The sequence below is a fragment of the Gasterosteus aculeatus genome, chromosome 7 (assembly GCF_964276395.1).
Source record: "Gasterosteus aculeatus chromosome 7, fGasAcu3.hap1.1, whole genome shotgun sequence".
Classification (NCBI taxonomy): Eukaryota; Metazoa; Chordata; class Actinopteri; order Perciformes; family Gasterosteidae; genus Gasterosteus; species Gasterosteus aculeatus.
The window spans coordinates 29,708,017-29,724,130 of NC_135694.1; the positions used below are offsets into that span (position 1 = coordinate 29,708,017).

Here is a 16,114-nt window from a genome sequence, read left to right on the forward strand (position 1 = left end):
GTGTTTGTCCTTGTTAAGGGCTGTTAACATGACAACTGTGACTAAGTATGTAACTTGTACGTTTCCAGCGAGCAATTTATCCGTTGAAACAACGTTGAAAAGACGTCTATGGCCCGACGTTGAAAAGACGTTGCAAATTGGTTCAAAAGTGAAAGTTGTTTCAATGTCTATTCATAGACGTTGAAAAGACGTTTACGTTTAGACCACATTTCAACCAGCGAGCATTTCAACGTTGAAAAGACGCTTAAAAGACGTCTGTGCCCCGACGTTGAAAAGACGTTGCAAAATGGTTTAAAAGTGAAAGTTGTTTCAACGTCTATTCGTAGACGTTGAAAAGACGTTCGCGTATAGACCCGTTTTCAACGTGATTTATAATATCGGTGGTAAACTTACAAATGTGGACGTAGTTTCTTTTTAAACCTCTAAAATAATGATATAGCATACAAGAGAAGACGAAATATTACCGTATTAAAAAATCACGTTGAAATGTGGTCTAAACATAGACGTCTTTTCAACGTCTACGAATAGACGTTGAAACAACTTTCACTTTTAAACCATTTTGCAACGTCTTTTCAACGTCGGGCATAGACGTCTTTTAAACGTCTTTTCAACCAAAAAATGCTCACTGGGCCAGGTCATCATGCTGAACGCTAGCATGCTCCAAGCTAGCATGCTAACTAGCAAACTACCTGCGCTAACGCTAACTAGCTTAACAAAAAGGGCCGTCTTTCCCGTATCGGGTGGGCAGCACAAGTAAAACACCCGGTTATAGTTCCATGTGTGCTTCATCCAAACACTCCCGTACTTACAGAGCATTGGAGCCGGTAGTCGTGCATGCGCGTTACAGATGTGAGCGGAGTCACGTGTTTACAAGTAATGTTTGAACCTGCCCGCATTATTATGTCTTAAACGCATCTTATTAACAGCATGCAGTCCGTAGTTTCATAATTATGACGTTTTAAGTGAAATATTAAATACGTTGAAATTACGTCTTCGCGTAGACGAAATTTCGCCGACCAGTTCATTAATTATTCTGAAAATCTTAACGTTAATATCGTCTATCTTTCAACCTTACGTTACATCATGACACATTTGTCAACAAATTGACGTTTTCTGGCACGTTGATGTTTCATCCCATTTTTAGCCGGTTGAAAAGACGTTGAAATGAGGTCTTAGACGTTCAGACCTCATTTCAACCCGATTTCAACCATATTTCAACGTTGAATTACGTCTTGTGCTCACTGGGCTGTTTCAAGAGACAATGTTCTTTATTTAACATAATAAATAAAGATTGAAACGAAAAATCAACAAACATTACAAATGGGATGTGAACGTCAGTATATATATATATATATATATATATATATATATATATATATATATATATATATACATATATATATTGTGTATATATAAAACCACACAAAGTGGGTTTTGTTGTATTTTCTATTCCGTTGTCTTGGAGTCCACTCTATGACACGCAATGGAATGGAATGGAATGGAACGGAATGGAATGGAATGAAATGGAATGGAATGAAATGAAATGGAATGGAATCTTCAAGGCCAAGTTCCAGGACAAAGTAGATTCATCTGTTCATTGCGAGTCTGGCCACAGGACAGAGCACTGCATATTGTTTTGTGAGAGAATTAATCAGCGACGTTTGTCCTTAACGAGACTTAATTAAGGAGCCTTTCGATGGATATATCACCATTCTTCAAAGACCACATGGAGTCGTTATCCGGCAAGCAAACAAACAGCCTTTTTCAAGGCTTCCAGCCTATTTTGGCGCTTCACGTCTCGGGACTCCTCCCAACGGATACAAGGTGAACATGGCACTTTCTCGTGCCCGGGATGAAGTGCACTACCTGAAAGGGAAGGTGAGCGAACTCACTGCTCACACTGAAACTGGGAGGTGCAGTTTGACCAACCTGTTAAAAGGCAAAGATCTTGCCTATGAGCAGACAAGAACAGAAATAAGTTTTCAGACCTCATCAGGGAGAACAAGGGTTTTCTCTGAAGCTCCACAGAGACCACCGAACAACTCGTTGTCAAAAATGCTGAACCCACGGTCCAGGAGCAGGCCAACAACCAACGGTTGAAAGCAGAACACAAACTGCTGAAGAGCAAGACAGAGGCTCTGGCTGAGGTTATCGGGGAAAACTAGAGTTTGCTTCTGAAGCTCTTTGAGTACGGCCGACAACTCTTCGTCAAAAGTGCTGAACTCACGGTCAACAAAGAGACCTGGCAGCAGAAGTTGGAGGAAAACAGATTTAAGGAACTGGATTACCAACAACAGTCCTTGGAGTAAGTAACAGGGTTACTCTCCACCAACATTTCTCTTCAAGAAGAGCTGCACAAGGAGCAGGCCAACAACCACCAGTTGGTAGAAGAACACAAACTGCTAAAGATCAAGACAGAGGCTCTGGATGAGACTATCAGGGAGAACGAGGGTTTATCTCTGAAGCTCACCGAGACCAAAAAAAAACTTTCTGTCATAAGTGCTGATCTCAGGGTCAACAACGAGACCTGGCAGCAGTTGGAAGCAGAAAACAAACTGCTGAAGACCCAGAGGGATTCTCTGGCTGCTTTAAAAAAGAGCCACCACCATGAGGAGACCCACCACGAGATGGTCACAAGCAGTGGTTTTGTGGTTTCACTGAGTTGTGTCTGATCTCTAAGATCCAACAAACGGAGGATACCATTCCCAAAGAATATCAGATCCTTATCACCAGGATCCAAGAATTAGAGGAGGACAAAACAGTCCTTGAAAACATCTGCCTCGACTTAAAGAAACGGACCGGCAGACGGAGATGGACAAAATGAGGTGCAAGATGCAGGACAAGGAGACAAAGAAATAGGAGAGAGAAAAGAAGAAAAAGGAGACCATCCAGGACGTCAACATCAACGTGCCTGAGACTGGACACAAGTAAGAACACCTTCCTTCGCCTCCCACTCCATCCTACCTCATCCATCTACCCCCGCTCCCCTTCCACCCGCGCTTCACAGCGCTCAAGAACCCCCGCGCCCCCACCGCCAGGGCCCCCATCACAGCTAAATACCCCCCTGCCCCCGCCCTGCCCCTTCCACCAGCTCTAAATATGTGGGGGGCTATATAATGGGGGGAGGGGGAGCGGGGGGACAGGGGAGGGGGGGGGGGACCATTTTCCCCCATTGAAAAAAAACAATCGCCCCCCCCCCCCCCCATTGAAAAAACCCCCCACAAATCGCCCCCCCCCAACACAGCGCTAAATACCCCCCAACAGGCATGGACCGGCTCCTCATTCATTGGTGAGTAACATTCCCTGTGCTCTAGGAAGTGTTTTTTTCCAACTTCATGGACTGGACAGTAGCACGGCAGGGCCTCTGAGGAATGAGGGATCTTTTTCATCTCATCCATTTCCTTCTTTGGCTAATGCAAGGCTGCAGATGAAGATGACGGGATTTCTGTATCTGTGCACATGCCCTGGACCTGGCCATTAGGCTGGTGTTTAGATGAACTCCCACGGCTGGGTTGACGAATCAACAGTGACAACTTGTGACGGTAGACCAATAGTTTCATTCGTCCGTCGTTGGAAATTGGGATCTCGGTTTGATTTTTCAAGTTATGCATTAGGAAAGGTAGACACACATGTCCTCCTTTATAGTTTCAATGATGCCATGCCAATATTGCAGTAATGCCATGCCAATATACATAACATATTATGTTACTTCGTATTTGTAATATCATAGATAATAACAAAATAACATAGGACTAATATCATATAGCATTATGTAGGAGTAATATAACAAACATGTCATCATACTTAATATTTCTAATATTATTTAACTTAATATCATATACAGTGTTTTCCCTACCATTGTATCCCCCAGCGCGCCCCAACACCCACGCCCCCCTCCGATACGTCCGCCCCCATAGTTGGGAACATAGGGGAAACACTGATATGACATAATATAGTAGAACCAATATAGGAGACATGGCATTACACCTTTATTTCTAATATTATATAACATAATTTCACATACAGTGTTTTCCCTACCATTGTATCCCCCAGCGCGCCCCAACACCCACGCCCCCCTCCGATACGTCCGCCCCCATAGTTGGGAACATAGGGGAAACACTGATGTGACATAATATAGTGGAACCAATATAGGAGACATGGCATTACACCTTTATTTCTAATATTATATAACTTAATATCATATACAGTGTTTTCCCTACCATTGTATCCCCCAGCGCGCCCCAACACCCACGCCCCCCTCCGATACGTCCGCCCCCATAGTTGGGAACATAGGGGAAACACTGATATGACATAATATAGTAGAACCAATATAGGAGACATGGCTTTATACTTACTTAGAACATAATATCGTAGAACGAATATCATAAAATAGCATCATATTCCTTATTTCTAATATAGTTTAACTTGATATCGTAGAACTAAAATAAAATAGCCTCGTATTCCATATGTCTAATATAACTAACTTAATACCGTAGAACTAATATCATAAAATAGCATCATATTCCTTATTTCTAATACAATTTAACTTCATATCGTAGAACTAAAATAAAATAGCCTCGTATTCCATATGTCTAATACAACTAACTTAATACCGTAGAACTAATATCATAAAATAGCATCGTATTCCATATTTCTAATATAATTTAACTTAATATCATAGAAATAATATCATAAAATAGCATCGTATTCCATATTTCTAATACCATTTAACATAATATAGAACTAATATCGTAAATATAGCATTATATTTCAATATATGACGTAATATGTTATTACAATATCATAAATAGAATTTAACAGATGCTAATTTTACCGCTAGCCATGACTTTAATACAAAGTATAGAGGGGTCATGTGTGTCTACCTTGCATAATGTATAACTTGAGAAATTGAACCGAGAACCCAGTTTCCAATGACGACCGAATGAAACTGTTGGACTACCTTCACAAGTTGTTACTATTGATTTGTCAAACCGGCTGTGTGAGGTTATCCGAACATCGGACAGATGGCCGGGTTCAGGGTATGTGCGCAGATACAGAAATCCCCTCATCTTCATTTGCGGTCTTGCATTCGCCAAAGAAAGAAATGGATGAGATGTAAAAGATTCCTCATTCCTCAGCCGCTGTGCTACCTTCCAGTCAATGAAGTTGGAAAAGAACACAGCACAGGGAATAAAAAATACCCATTGAATGAGGAGTGTGGTCTTCAAATGGGGGGGTGGGGGGGGGGACCATTTTCCCCCATTGAAAAAAAACAATCGCCCCCCCCCCCATTGAAAAAAAAACGCAAATCGCCCCCCCAACATAGCCCCGCCAACGGCGCCGCCCCCAACACAGCACTAAATACCCCCCAACAGGCATGGACCGGCTCCTCATTCATTGGTGAGTAACATTCCCTGTGCTCTAGGAAGTGTTTTTTTCCAACTTCATGGACTGGACAGTAGCACGGCAGGGCCTCTGAGGAATGAGGGATCTTTTTCATCTCATCCATTTCCTTCTTTGGCTAATGCAAGGCTGCAGATGAAGATGACGGGATTTCTGTATCTGTGCACATGCCCTGGACCTGGCCATTAGGCTGGTGTTTAGATGAACTCCCACGGCTGGGTTGACAGAATCAACAGTGACAACTTGTGACGGTAGACCAATAGTTTCATTCGTCCGTCGTTGGAAATTGGGATCTCGGTTTGATTTTTCAAGTTATGCATTAGGAAAGGTAGACACACATGTCCTCCTTTATAGTTTCAATGATGCCATGCCAATATTGCAGTAATGCCATGGCAATATACATAACATATTATGTTACTTCGTATTTGTAATATCATAGATAATAACAAAATAATATAGGACTAATATCATATAGCATTATGTAGGAGTAATATAACAAACATGTCATCATACTTAATATTTCTAATATTATTTAACTTAAAATCATATACAGTGTTTTCCCTACCATTGTATCCCCCAGCGCGCCCCAACACCCACGCCCCCCTCCGATACGTCCGCCCCATAGTTGGGAACATAGGGGAAACACTGATATGACATAATATAGTAGAACCAATATAGGAGACATGGCATTACACCTTTATTTCTAATATTATATAACATAATTTCATATACAGTGTTTTCCCTACCATTGTATCCCCCAGCGCGCCCCAACACCCACGCCCCCCTCCGATACGTCCGCCCCCATAGTTGGGAACATAGGGGAAACACTGATATGACATAATATAGTAGAACCAATATAGGAGACATGGCATTACACCTTTATTTCTAATATTATATAACATAATTTCATATACAGTGTTTTCCCTACCATTGTATCCCCCAGCGCGCCCCAACACCCACGCCCCCCTCCGATACGTCCGCCCCCATAGTTGGGAACATAGGGGAAACACTGATATAACATAATATAGTAGAACTAATATAGGAGACATGGCTTTATACTTACTTAGAACATAATATCGTAGAACGAATATCATAAAATAGCATCGTATTCCTTATTTCTAATATAATTTAACTTAATATCGTAGAACTAAAATAAAATAGCCTCGTTTTCCATATGTCTAATATAACTAACTTAATACCGTAGAACTAATATCATAAAATAGCATCGTATTTCTTATTTCTAATACAATTTAACTTAATATCGTAGAACTAAAATAAAATAGCCTCGTATTCCATATGTCTAATATAACTAACTTAATACCGTAGAACTAATATCATAAAATAGCATCGTATTCCTTATTTCTAATACAATTTAACTTCATATCGTAGAACTAAAATAAAATAGCCTCGTATTCCATATGTCTAATATAACTAACTTAATACCGTAGAACTAATATCATAAAATAGCATCGTATTCCTTATTTCTAATACAATTTAACTTCATATCGTAGAACTAAAATAAAATAGCCTCGTATTCCATATGTCTAATATAACTAACTTAATACCGTAGAACTAATATCATAAAATAGCATCGTATTCCATATTTCTAATATAATTTAACTTAATATCATAGAAATAATATCATAAAATAGCATCGTATTCCATATTTCTAATACCATTTAACATAATATAGAACTAATATCGTAAATATAGCATTATATTTCAATATATGACGTAATATGTTATTACAATATCATAAATAGAATTTAACAGATGCTAATTTTACCGCTAGCCATGCCTTTAATACAAAGTATAGAGGGGTCATGTGTGTCTACCTTGCATAATGTATAACTTGAGAAATTGAACCGAGAACCCAGTTTCCAATGACGACCGAATGAAACTGTTGGACTACCTTCACAAGTTGTTACTATTGATTTGTCAAACCGGCTGTGTGAGGTTATCCGAACATCGGACAGATGGCCGGGTTCAGGGTATGTGCGCAGATACAGAAATCCCCTCATCTTCATTTGCGGTCTTGCATTCGCCAAAGAAAGAAATGGATGAGATGTAAAAGATTCCTCATTCCTCAGCCGCTGTGCTACCTTCCAGTCAATGAAGTTGGAAAAGAACACAGCACAGGGAATAAAAAATACCCATTGAATGAGGAGTGTGGTCCTCAAATGGGTGGGGGGGGGGGGGGGGGGGGGGGGGGCGTTATATAAAGACAATTGCCCCCCCATTGAAAAACGCAAATCGCCCCTCCCCGCAAACGGCGCGCGTCTGGTCCTCAAATGGCAAAAAGTTACGGGGGTGGGGGGATGCGGGGGCGGGGGTGGGCATTTTCCCCCCATTAAAAAAAAGAGCAAATCGCCCCCCCTATCAAAAAAAACAAAAAACTGGCAGCAGTTGGAAACAACACAAACTGCTGAAGACATAGGGGGATTTCTCTGGCCGCTTAAAAAAGAGCCAAGAGGATACCCACCATGAGATGGTCACAAACAGTGGTTTCACTGAGTTTTTCACATTTTATTTCATTTTTTTTTTTCATTTATTGTTTTGTTATTTTAAAATTGGTTGGCTTTCCAGAAAAGGCAAGCATAAGAATTTCAATACACAAGGGGGGTATATTTGACAATAAAATCTTTGAATTTGAAAAAGAGCTAAGAGGATATCCACAACGAGATGGTCACAAGCAGTGGGTTCACTGTATTGTGCCTGATCTCTAAGATCCAAAAAACAGAGGATACCATCCCCAAAGAACATTAGATCCTTATCACCAGGATCCCAGAATTAGAGGACAACAAAACAGTCCTTGAAAACATCTGCCTATACTTAAAAAAAAAAAAAAAAAGACCGGCAGACGGAGATGGACGAAATGAGGCGCAAGATGCAGGACAAGGAGACAAAGAAATAGGAGAGAGAAGAAAAGGAGATAATCCAGGACGTCAACATCATCGTGCCTGAGACTAGACACCTGTAAGAACACCTTCCTTCACCTCCCACTCCATCCTACCTCATCCATCTACCCTGAAAAAAAAATATTCTGAAAAAGAAAAAAACGGCAGACGGAGATGGACAAGATGAGGCACAAGATTGCGGACAAGGAGACAAAGAAATAGGAGAGAGAAGAGAAGAAATAGGAGACCATCCAGGACATCAACATCAACGTGCCTGAGACTAGACACCTGTAAGAACACCTTCCTTCACCTCCCACTCCATCCTACCTCATCCATCTACCCTGAAAAAAAAAATTCTGTAAAAAACTAAAAAAAGATCTAAAAAAAAAAAAGATCTGAAAAAAAGATCTAAATAAGAAAGATCTAAAAAAAAAAAAAAAAAGATCCAAGTAAGACAGATCTAAAAAAAAAAAAAAAAAGATCTAAATAAGAAGAACTAAAAAAAAAAAAAAATTACAGAGGGATTCTCTGGCTGCTTCAGAACCTAACTCACAACTGGTCTGAACTTCAGCTTGTTATTTCACTTTTACTGTACTGTTGATTTATATTACACATTTCATTTCTTTTTTTTACAAACTGCTCAGTTTTGCACATTTCCCTTACGTCATTTCTGCCTTATTTTTATTTCAAGTACATTTATTTAAACATATATATATATATATTTTTTTTTTAATTGGTCGGCTTTAATTAACTGTACTGTTAATTTATATTTCACCCATTTCATTTCATTTTTTTTACAACCTGCTCAGTTTTGCACATTTTCACTTACCTCTTTTCTGCCTTATTTTTATTTCATGTACATTTATTTAAACATATATATATATATATATATTTTTTTTTTATTGGTGGGCTTTAATTAACTGTACTGTTAATTTATATTGCACTCATTTTATTTCATTTTTTTTTTACAACCTGCTCAGTTTTGCACATTTCCCCTTACCTCATTTTTGCCTCATTTTTATTTCATGTACATTTATGTAAATCATTTTATTTATTTATTTTATTTTAAAATTGGTCGGCTGTCCAGAAAAGGCAAGCATAAGAATTTCAATACACAAGGGGGGTATATTTGACAATAAAATCTTTGAATTTGAAAAAGAGCCAAGAGGATATCCACCAAGAGATGGTCACTAGCAGTGGGTTCACTGTATTGTGCCTGATCTCTAAGATCCAACAAACAGAGGATACCATCCCCAAAGAACATTAGATCCTTATCACCAGGATCCCAGAATTAGAGGACAACAAAACAGTCCTTGAAAACATCTGCCTGTACTTAAAAAAAAAAAAAGATCTGAAAAAAAGATCCAAGTAAGACAGATCTAAAAAAAAAAAAAAAAAAAGATCTAAATAAGAAGGATCTAAAAAAAAAAAAAAAAGATCCAAGTAAGACAGATCTAAAATAAAAAAAAAAAGATCTAAATAAGAACGATCTAAAAAAAAAAAAAAAATGACAGAGGGATTCTCTGGCTGCTTCAGAACCTAACTCACAATTGGTCTGAACTTCAGCTTGTTATTTCACTTTTACTGTACTGTTGATTTATATTACACATTTCATTTCATTTTTTTACAAACTGCTCAGTTTTGCACATTTCCCTTACGTCATTTCTGCCTTATTTTTATTTCAAGTACATTTGTTTAAAAAAAAAAAATCTTTTTTTTTTTAATTGGTTGGCTTTAATTAACTGTACTGTTAATTTATATTGCACACATTTCATTTCATTTTTTTTTACAACCTGCTCAGTTTTGCAGATTTTCACTTACCTCTTTTCTGCCTTATTTTTATTTCTTGTACATTTATTTAAACATATATATATATATTTTTTTTATTGGTGGGCTTTAATTAACTGTACTGTTAATTTATATTGCACTCATTTCATTTCATTTTTTTTTTACAACCTGCTCAGTTTTGCACATTTTCCCTTACCTCATTTTTGCCTCATTTTTATTTCATGTACATTTATGTAAATCATTTTATTTTATTTTTATTTTATTTTAAAATTGGTCGGCTGTCCAGAAAAGGCAAGCATAAGAATTTCAATACACAAGGGGGGTATATTTGACAATAAAATCTTTGAATTTGAAAAAGAGCCAAGAGGATATCCACAACGAGATGGTCACAAGCAGTGGGTTCACTGTATTGTGCCTGATCTCTAAGATCCAACAAACAGAGGATACCATCCCCAAAGAACATTAGATCCTTATCACCAGGATCCCAGAATTAGAGGACAACAAAACAGTCCTTGAAAACATCTGCCTGTACTTAAAAAAAAAAAGATCTGAAAAAAAGATCTAAATAAGAAAGATCAAAAAAAAAAAAAAGATCCAAGTAAGACAGAAAAAAAAAAAAAAGATCTAAATAAGAAAGATCAAAAAAAAAAAAAAAAGATCCAAGTAAGACAGATCTAAAAAAAAAAAAAAAAGATCTAAATAAGAACGATCTAAAAAAAAAAAAAAAATGACAGAGGGATTCTCTGGCTGCTTCAGAACCTAACTCACAACTGGTCTGAACTTCAGCTTGTTATTTCACTTTTACTGTACTGTTGATTTATATTTCACATTTCATTTCATTTTTTTACAAACTGCTCAGTTTTGCACATTTCCCTTACGTCATTTCTGCCTTATTTTTATTTCAAGTACATTTATTTAAAAAAAAAAAATCTTTTTTTTTTTTAATTGCTCGGCTTTAATTAACTGTACTGTTAATTTATATTTCACCCATTTCATTTCATTTTTTTTTACAACCTGCTCAGTTTTGCACATTTTCACTTACCTCTTTTCTGCCTTATTTTTATTTCATGTACATTTATTTAAACATATATATATATTTTTTATTTTTATTGGTGGGCTTTAATTAACTGTACTGTTAATTTATATTGCACTCATTTCATTTTCATTTTTTTTTTACAACTTGCTCAGTTTTGCACATTTCCCCTTACCTCATTTTTGCCTCATTTTTATTTCATGTACATTTATGTAAATCATTTTTTATTTTTTTTTTTATTTTAAAATTGGTCGGCTGTCCAGAAAAGGCAAGCATAAGAATTTCAATACACAAGGGGGGTATATTTGACAATAAAATCTTTGAATTTGAAAAAGAGCCAAGAGGATATCCACAACGAGATGGTCACAAGCAGTGGGTTCACTGTATTGTGCCTGATCTCTAAGATCCAACAAACAGAGGATACCATCCCCAAAGAACATTAGATCCGTATCACCAGGATCCCAGAATTAGAGGACAACAAAACAGTCCTTGAAAACATCTGCCTGTACTTAAAAAAAAAAAAAAAAAAAGACCGGCAGACAGAGATGGACGAAATGAGGCGCAAGATGCAGGACAAGGAGACAAAGAAATAGGAGAGAGAAGAAAAAGGAGATAATCCAGGACGTCAACATCAACGTGCCTGAGACTAGACACCTGTAAGAACACCTTCCTTCACCTCCCACTCCATCCTACCTCATCCATCTACCCTGAAAAAAAAGAAATTCTGAAAAAAAAAAAAAAAAGACCGGCAGACGGAGATGGACGAAATGAGGCACAAGCTCCAGGACAAGGAGACAAAGACATAGGAGAGAGAAGAGAAGAAAAAGGAGACTATCCAGGACGTCAACATCAACGTGCCTGAGACTAGACACCTGTAAGAACACCTTCCTTCACCTCCCACTCCATCCTACCTCATCCATCTACCCTGAAAAAAATATTCTGAAAAAAAAAAAAAAAAGGACCGGCAGACGGAGATGGACGAAATGAGGCACAAGCTCCAGGACAAGGAGACAAAGACATAGGAGAGAGAAGAGAAGAAAAAGGAGACTATCCAGGACGTCAACATCAACGTGCCTGAGACTAGACACCTGTAAGAACACCTTCCTTCACCTCCCACTCCATCCTACCTCATCCATCTACCCTGAAAAAAATATTCTGAAAAAAAAAAAAAAAAAAAAGACCGGCAGACGGAGATGGACGAAATGAGGCACAAGCTCCAGGACAAGGAGACAAAGACATAGGAGAGAGAAGAGAAGAAAAAGGAGACTATCCAGGACGTCAACATCAACGTGCCTGAGACTAGACACCTGTAAGAACACCTTCCTTCACCTCCCACTCCATCCTACCTCATCCATCTACCCTGAAAAAAATATTCTGAAAAAAAAAAAAAAAAGGACCGGCAGACGGAGATGGACGAAATGAGGCACAAGCTCCAGGACAAGGAGACAAAGACATAGGAGAGAGAAGAGAAGAAAAAGGAGACTATCCAGGACGTCAACATCAACGTGCCTGAGACTAGACACCTGTAAGAACACCTTCCTTCACCTCCCACTCCATCCTACCTCATCCATCTACCCTGAAAAAAATATTCTGAAAAAAAAAAAAACGGAGATGGACGAAATGAGGCACAAGCTCCAGGACAAGGAGACAAAGACATAGGAGAGAGAAGAGAAGAAAAAGGAGACTATCCAGGACGTCAACATCAACGTGCCTGAGACTAGACATCTGTAAGAACACCTTCCTTCACCTCCCACTCCATCCTACCTCATCCATCTACCCTGAAAAAAATATTCTGAAAAAAAAAAGATCTAAAAAACAAAACAAAAAAAACAGGGATACTCTGGCTGCTTTAAAACCTAACTCGCTTGTCAGGATTTCACTTGTACTGTACTGTTGATTTATATTACAGATTTCATTTAATTTTTTTACAACCTTCTCAGTTTTGCACATTTCCCTTAAGTCATTTCTGCCTTATTTTTATTTCATGTACATTTATTTAAATATGTTTTTTTTTTTTTTAATTGGTCGGCTTTAATTAATTGTACTGTTAATTTATATTGCACACATTTCATTTCATCTTTTCATTTTTACAATCTGCTCAGTTTTGCACATTTCCCCTTACCTCATTTCTGCCTTATTTTTATTTCATGTACATTTATTTAAATGTTTTTTTTTTTTTTTTAATTGGTCGGCTTTAATTAACTGTACTGTTAATTTATATTGCACACATTTCATTTCATCTTTTCATTTTTACAATCTGCTCAGTTTTGCACATTTCCCCTTACCTCATTTCTGCCTTATTTTTATTTCATGTACATTTATTTAAATGTTTTTTTTTTTTTTTTAATTGGTCGGCTTTAATTAACTGTACTGTTAATTTATATTGCACACATTTCATTTCATCTTTTCATTTTTACAATCTGCTCAGTTTTGCACATTTCCCCTTACCTCATTTCTGCCTTATTTTTATTTCATGTACATTTAAGTAAATATTGTGCCTGAGACTGGACACGTGGAAGAACACCTTCCTTCACCTCCCACTCCATCCTACCTTATCCATCTCAAATAACAAATAAAGGAAATGTTTACCCCAATCTGCTGTCTACTGGTTATCACTAGATTGTACTTACAGACCAACTTATTTTACTGTTCACTACAGTGATTCACTTATTGATGACACATGTAGACATTAGTAATTGAAATATATGTATTAACTTGGACAGTAAATGTTGAACACAGACACATCAACCGATTTGTATAGTCCTATACAAACAAAAATGTTACAGAAATAAAGACATCTAAATAATTAAACTAATGAATATTAAAACCAAATATAAAGAATAAAATGATAATATTTCAATGTACAAAGTCACAAATGCAAGAAACCAATATATAAACTAATTACAACATGAATATTACAAATAATTGGACTTAAAATGCTAGATGGAACTTTTCTGTGTGGCATCCAGTTCTAGCTGAAAGAACTTTGTCTTTCGTGCAGCCCTTCTTTTGCCCCGGTTGTTGTTGTTGTTCCTGTTTATGTTGCTGCTGCTTTTCCATGATGTTGGGTACAATCTTCTAAATAGAAGCTTGTGTCAGCATCTGAACAGGTGGAGGTGGGTGAACAAATGCAACAGACATCGTAACAACCTGCACACTAGTAGTCTCACTCGCCTCTGTCAGAGAGTGACAGAGTTTCTGCCTCTCTTGCAGTTTTTCTGGACTGACGTTTAAAGAGGAACTGGTGTTCAACAATTTGCTGAGGTGCTTTACATATTGTAGAACATGTAGTTTTGTTGTCGGGTGGAGCATGCTGTTGGGGTCTGTGCAGGAGTTGTGAACTAGAGCAGCGTAGTCCTGGTCCACAAGCTTCAGCATGTCCTTCTGCTCACGGTGTTTGTTGAGCAGCAGGTCGATAACTGCCAGCGACGGCGGACGTAGAGTTTCTACAGGAACAAAAGACAGAGTATTATAAGTCATTCTGACCTATAGAATCAAATACTTGTATAATAAATATAAACTTTCATTAAAAGCTCATGAAAGACTGGTATTTGTATGTGAATGTTTACTTAATAACACCCTAAATATATTTTCACATCTTGTAAAAAAATGGATAAGTGACACAAATGTATGGAGACAACATGTATGGAACAACCCTGAACCTCCGACTGGGTAGCGAGTGGATCACTTTGAGGAGGTGGATTCGGGGTCTGGGTGTGATCTGTCTTGCTGTTGTGCTTGTCCCAGTCCAGAGGAACTGAGCAAAGGAACCGTACTGGGCGGGATGCCACCGACACACACTCACGGAGGAACCGCCTCATGCAGTGAAACAAGTCCAGCTTGATATTAATGTTTGCATTAAAATGTGATGGTTGCCAGACGTGACATTGGCAATCTGTTGTTCTCCAAGAATCCCATTTCAGATGTTCTCCTGCAGACGGCTCTGCCACCTTCAGTGCAACACAGCAATCCCTGAAAGAAAAAAGGAAAGGAAAGCCATCAATGTGACAGCAGTCATATAGACCACCATGTGTGCTCCAGTGGATATGGTCATCAAAATAAAATTGAATGCAAAGGGCTTTTCTTTAATGAAACTGAAAACAATGAAAAGTAATCTAAGTTGTGACTATGAGCTGTTTGTGTCACCAATGATGGTCAAAAATATTGATATAATTTACCTGTCTACCCACTGTTATTGTGCCTTTTCTATGCCTGCAGCGCTGCAGCGCTGTGCCAGTCCCCAGTACATGGGCTTCAGGGACTTAAATTAACTTTAAGTTAAATTAACTTTTTTTAAAGTAAGATTAAAACTAGTCGTGATGCCAAATATTTCATATAGTATCCTAATCATTGAGGCATTAATGTGTTTACATTTGACTGACTTTAAACAATTCTGGTGGTTTAATCTATTACAAGATCCTCATTTATTAGTTGAGTAACATCTGTGATGTGCAACTAGTAATTAATGCAGTCAAACACACGTGAACACAACTATAAACTAACATGTGGCGTGACACCAACATAAATTACATTTATAGACATGCTGCATATTTATCTGAATAATTATTACACATTATATGTCATTGACTTACTGTGTAGTGACTTCCTCGTAGCGCGAGGTCCGACGAAGGTGCACCGTCGCTTCGGTGCTCTTTCCCGGGTAGACTGACGGAGAATGTCCGGAGAAACGCTTTACATCCGGGCAAACGCTCGGTCCGCACAGCAGCGCCACCGGTGGCCAAAGATATATTACACCCGTAGTGGTTTAGCACTACCATAGAGAACTAGAAAAAGCATTTCCTGCTGAAAATGCGTTGGAATGCAAAAAGCTGAAAGCTGCACTGAATATTTAAAAATAGCTGAAAATACAGAAAGTTGAAGGGAATTTGAATACATTTGATGAATATTTAAAAATAGCTGAAAATACAGAAAGTTGAAGGGAATTTGAGTACATTTGCTGAATATTTAAAAATAGCTGAAAATACAGAAAGTT

The 16,114-nt window shown here is 37.9% G+C and overlaps 1 long non-coding RNA gene across 2 annotated transcripts; it reads right to left on the minus strand.

The window, feature by feature from the left end:
* Nucleotides 1-13,814: 13,814 nt before the first annotated feature.
* Nucleotides 13,815-15,950, minus strand: LOC120823132 (uncharacterized). Of its 2 annotated transcripts, none has more exons than XR_005712797.2 (3): nucleotides 15,714-15,950; nucleotides 14,777-15,093; nucleotides 13,815-14,567 (listed from the first exon to the last, which is right to left on the minus strand). It is a non-coding gene; the product is annotated as an uncharacterized LOC120823132 (long non-coding RNA). The 2 variants fall into 2 exon arrangements; XR_013468405.1 differs by having other exon boundaries at nucleotides 14,784-15,093; nucleotides 15,714-15,905.
* Nucleotides 15,951-16,114: the final 164 nt, after the last annotated feature.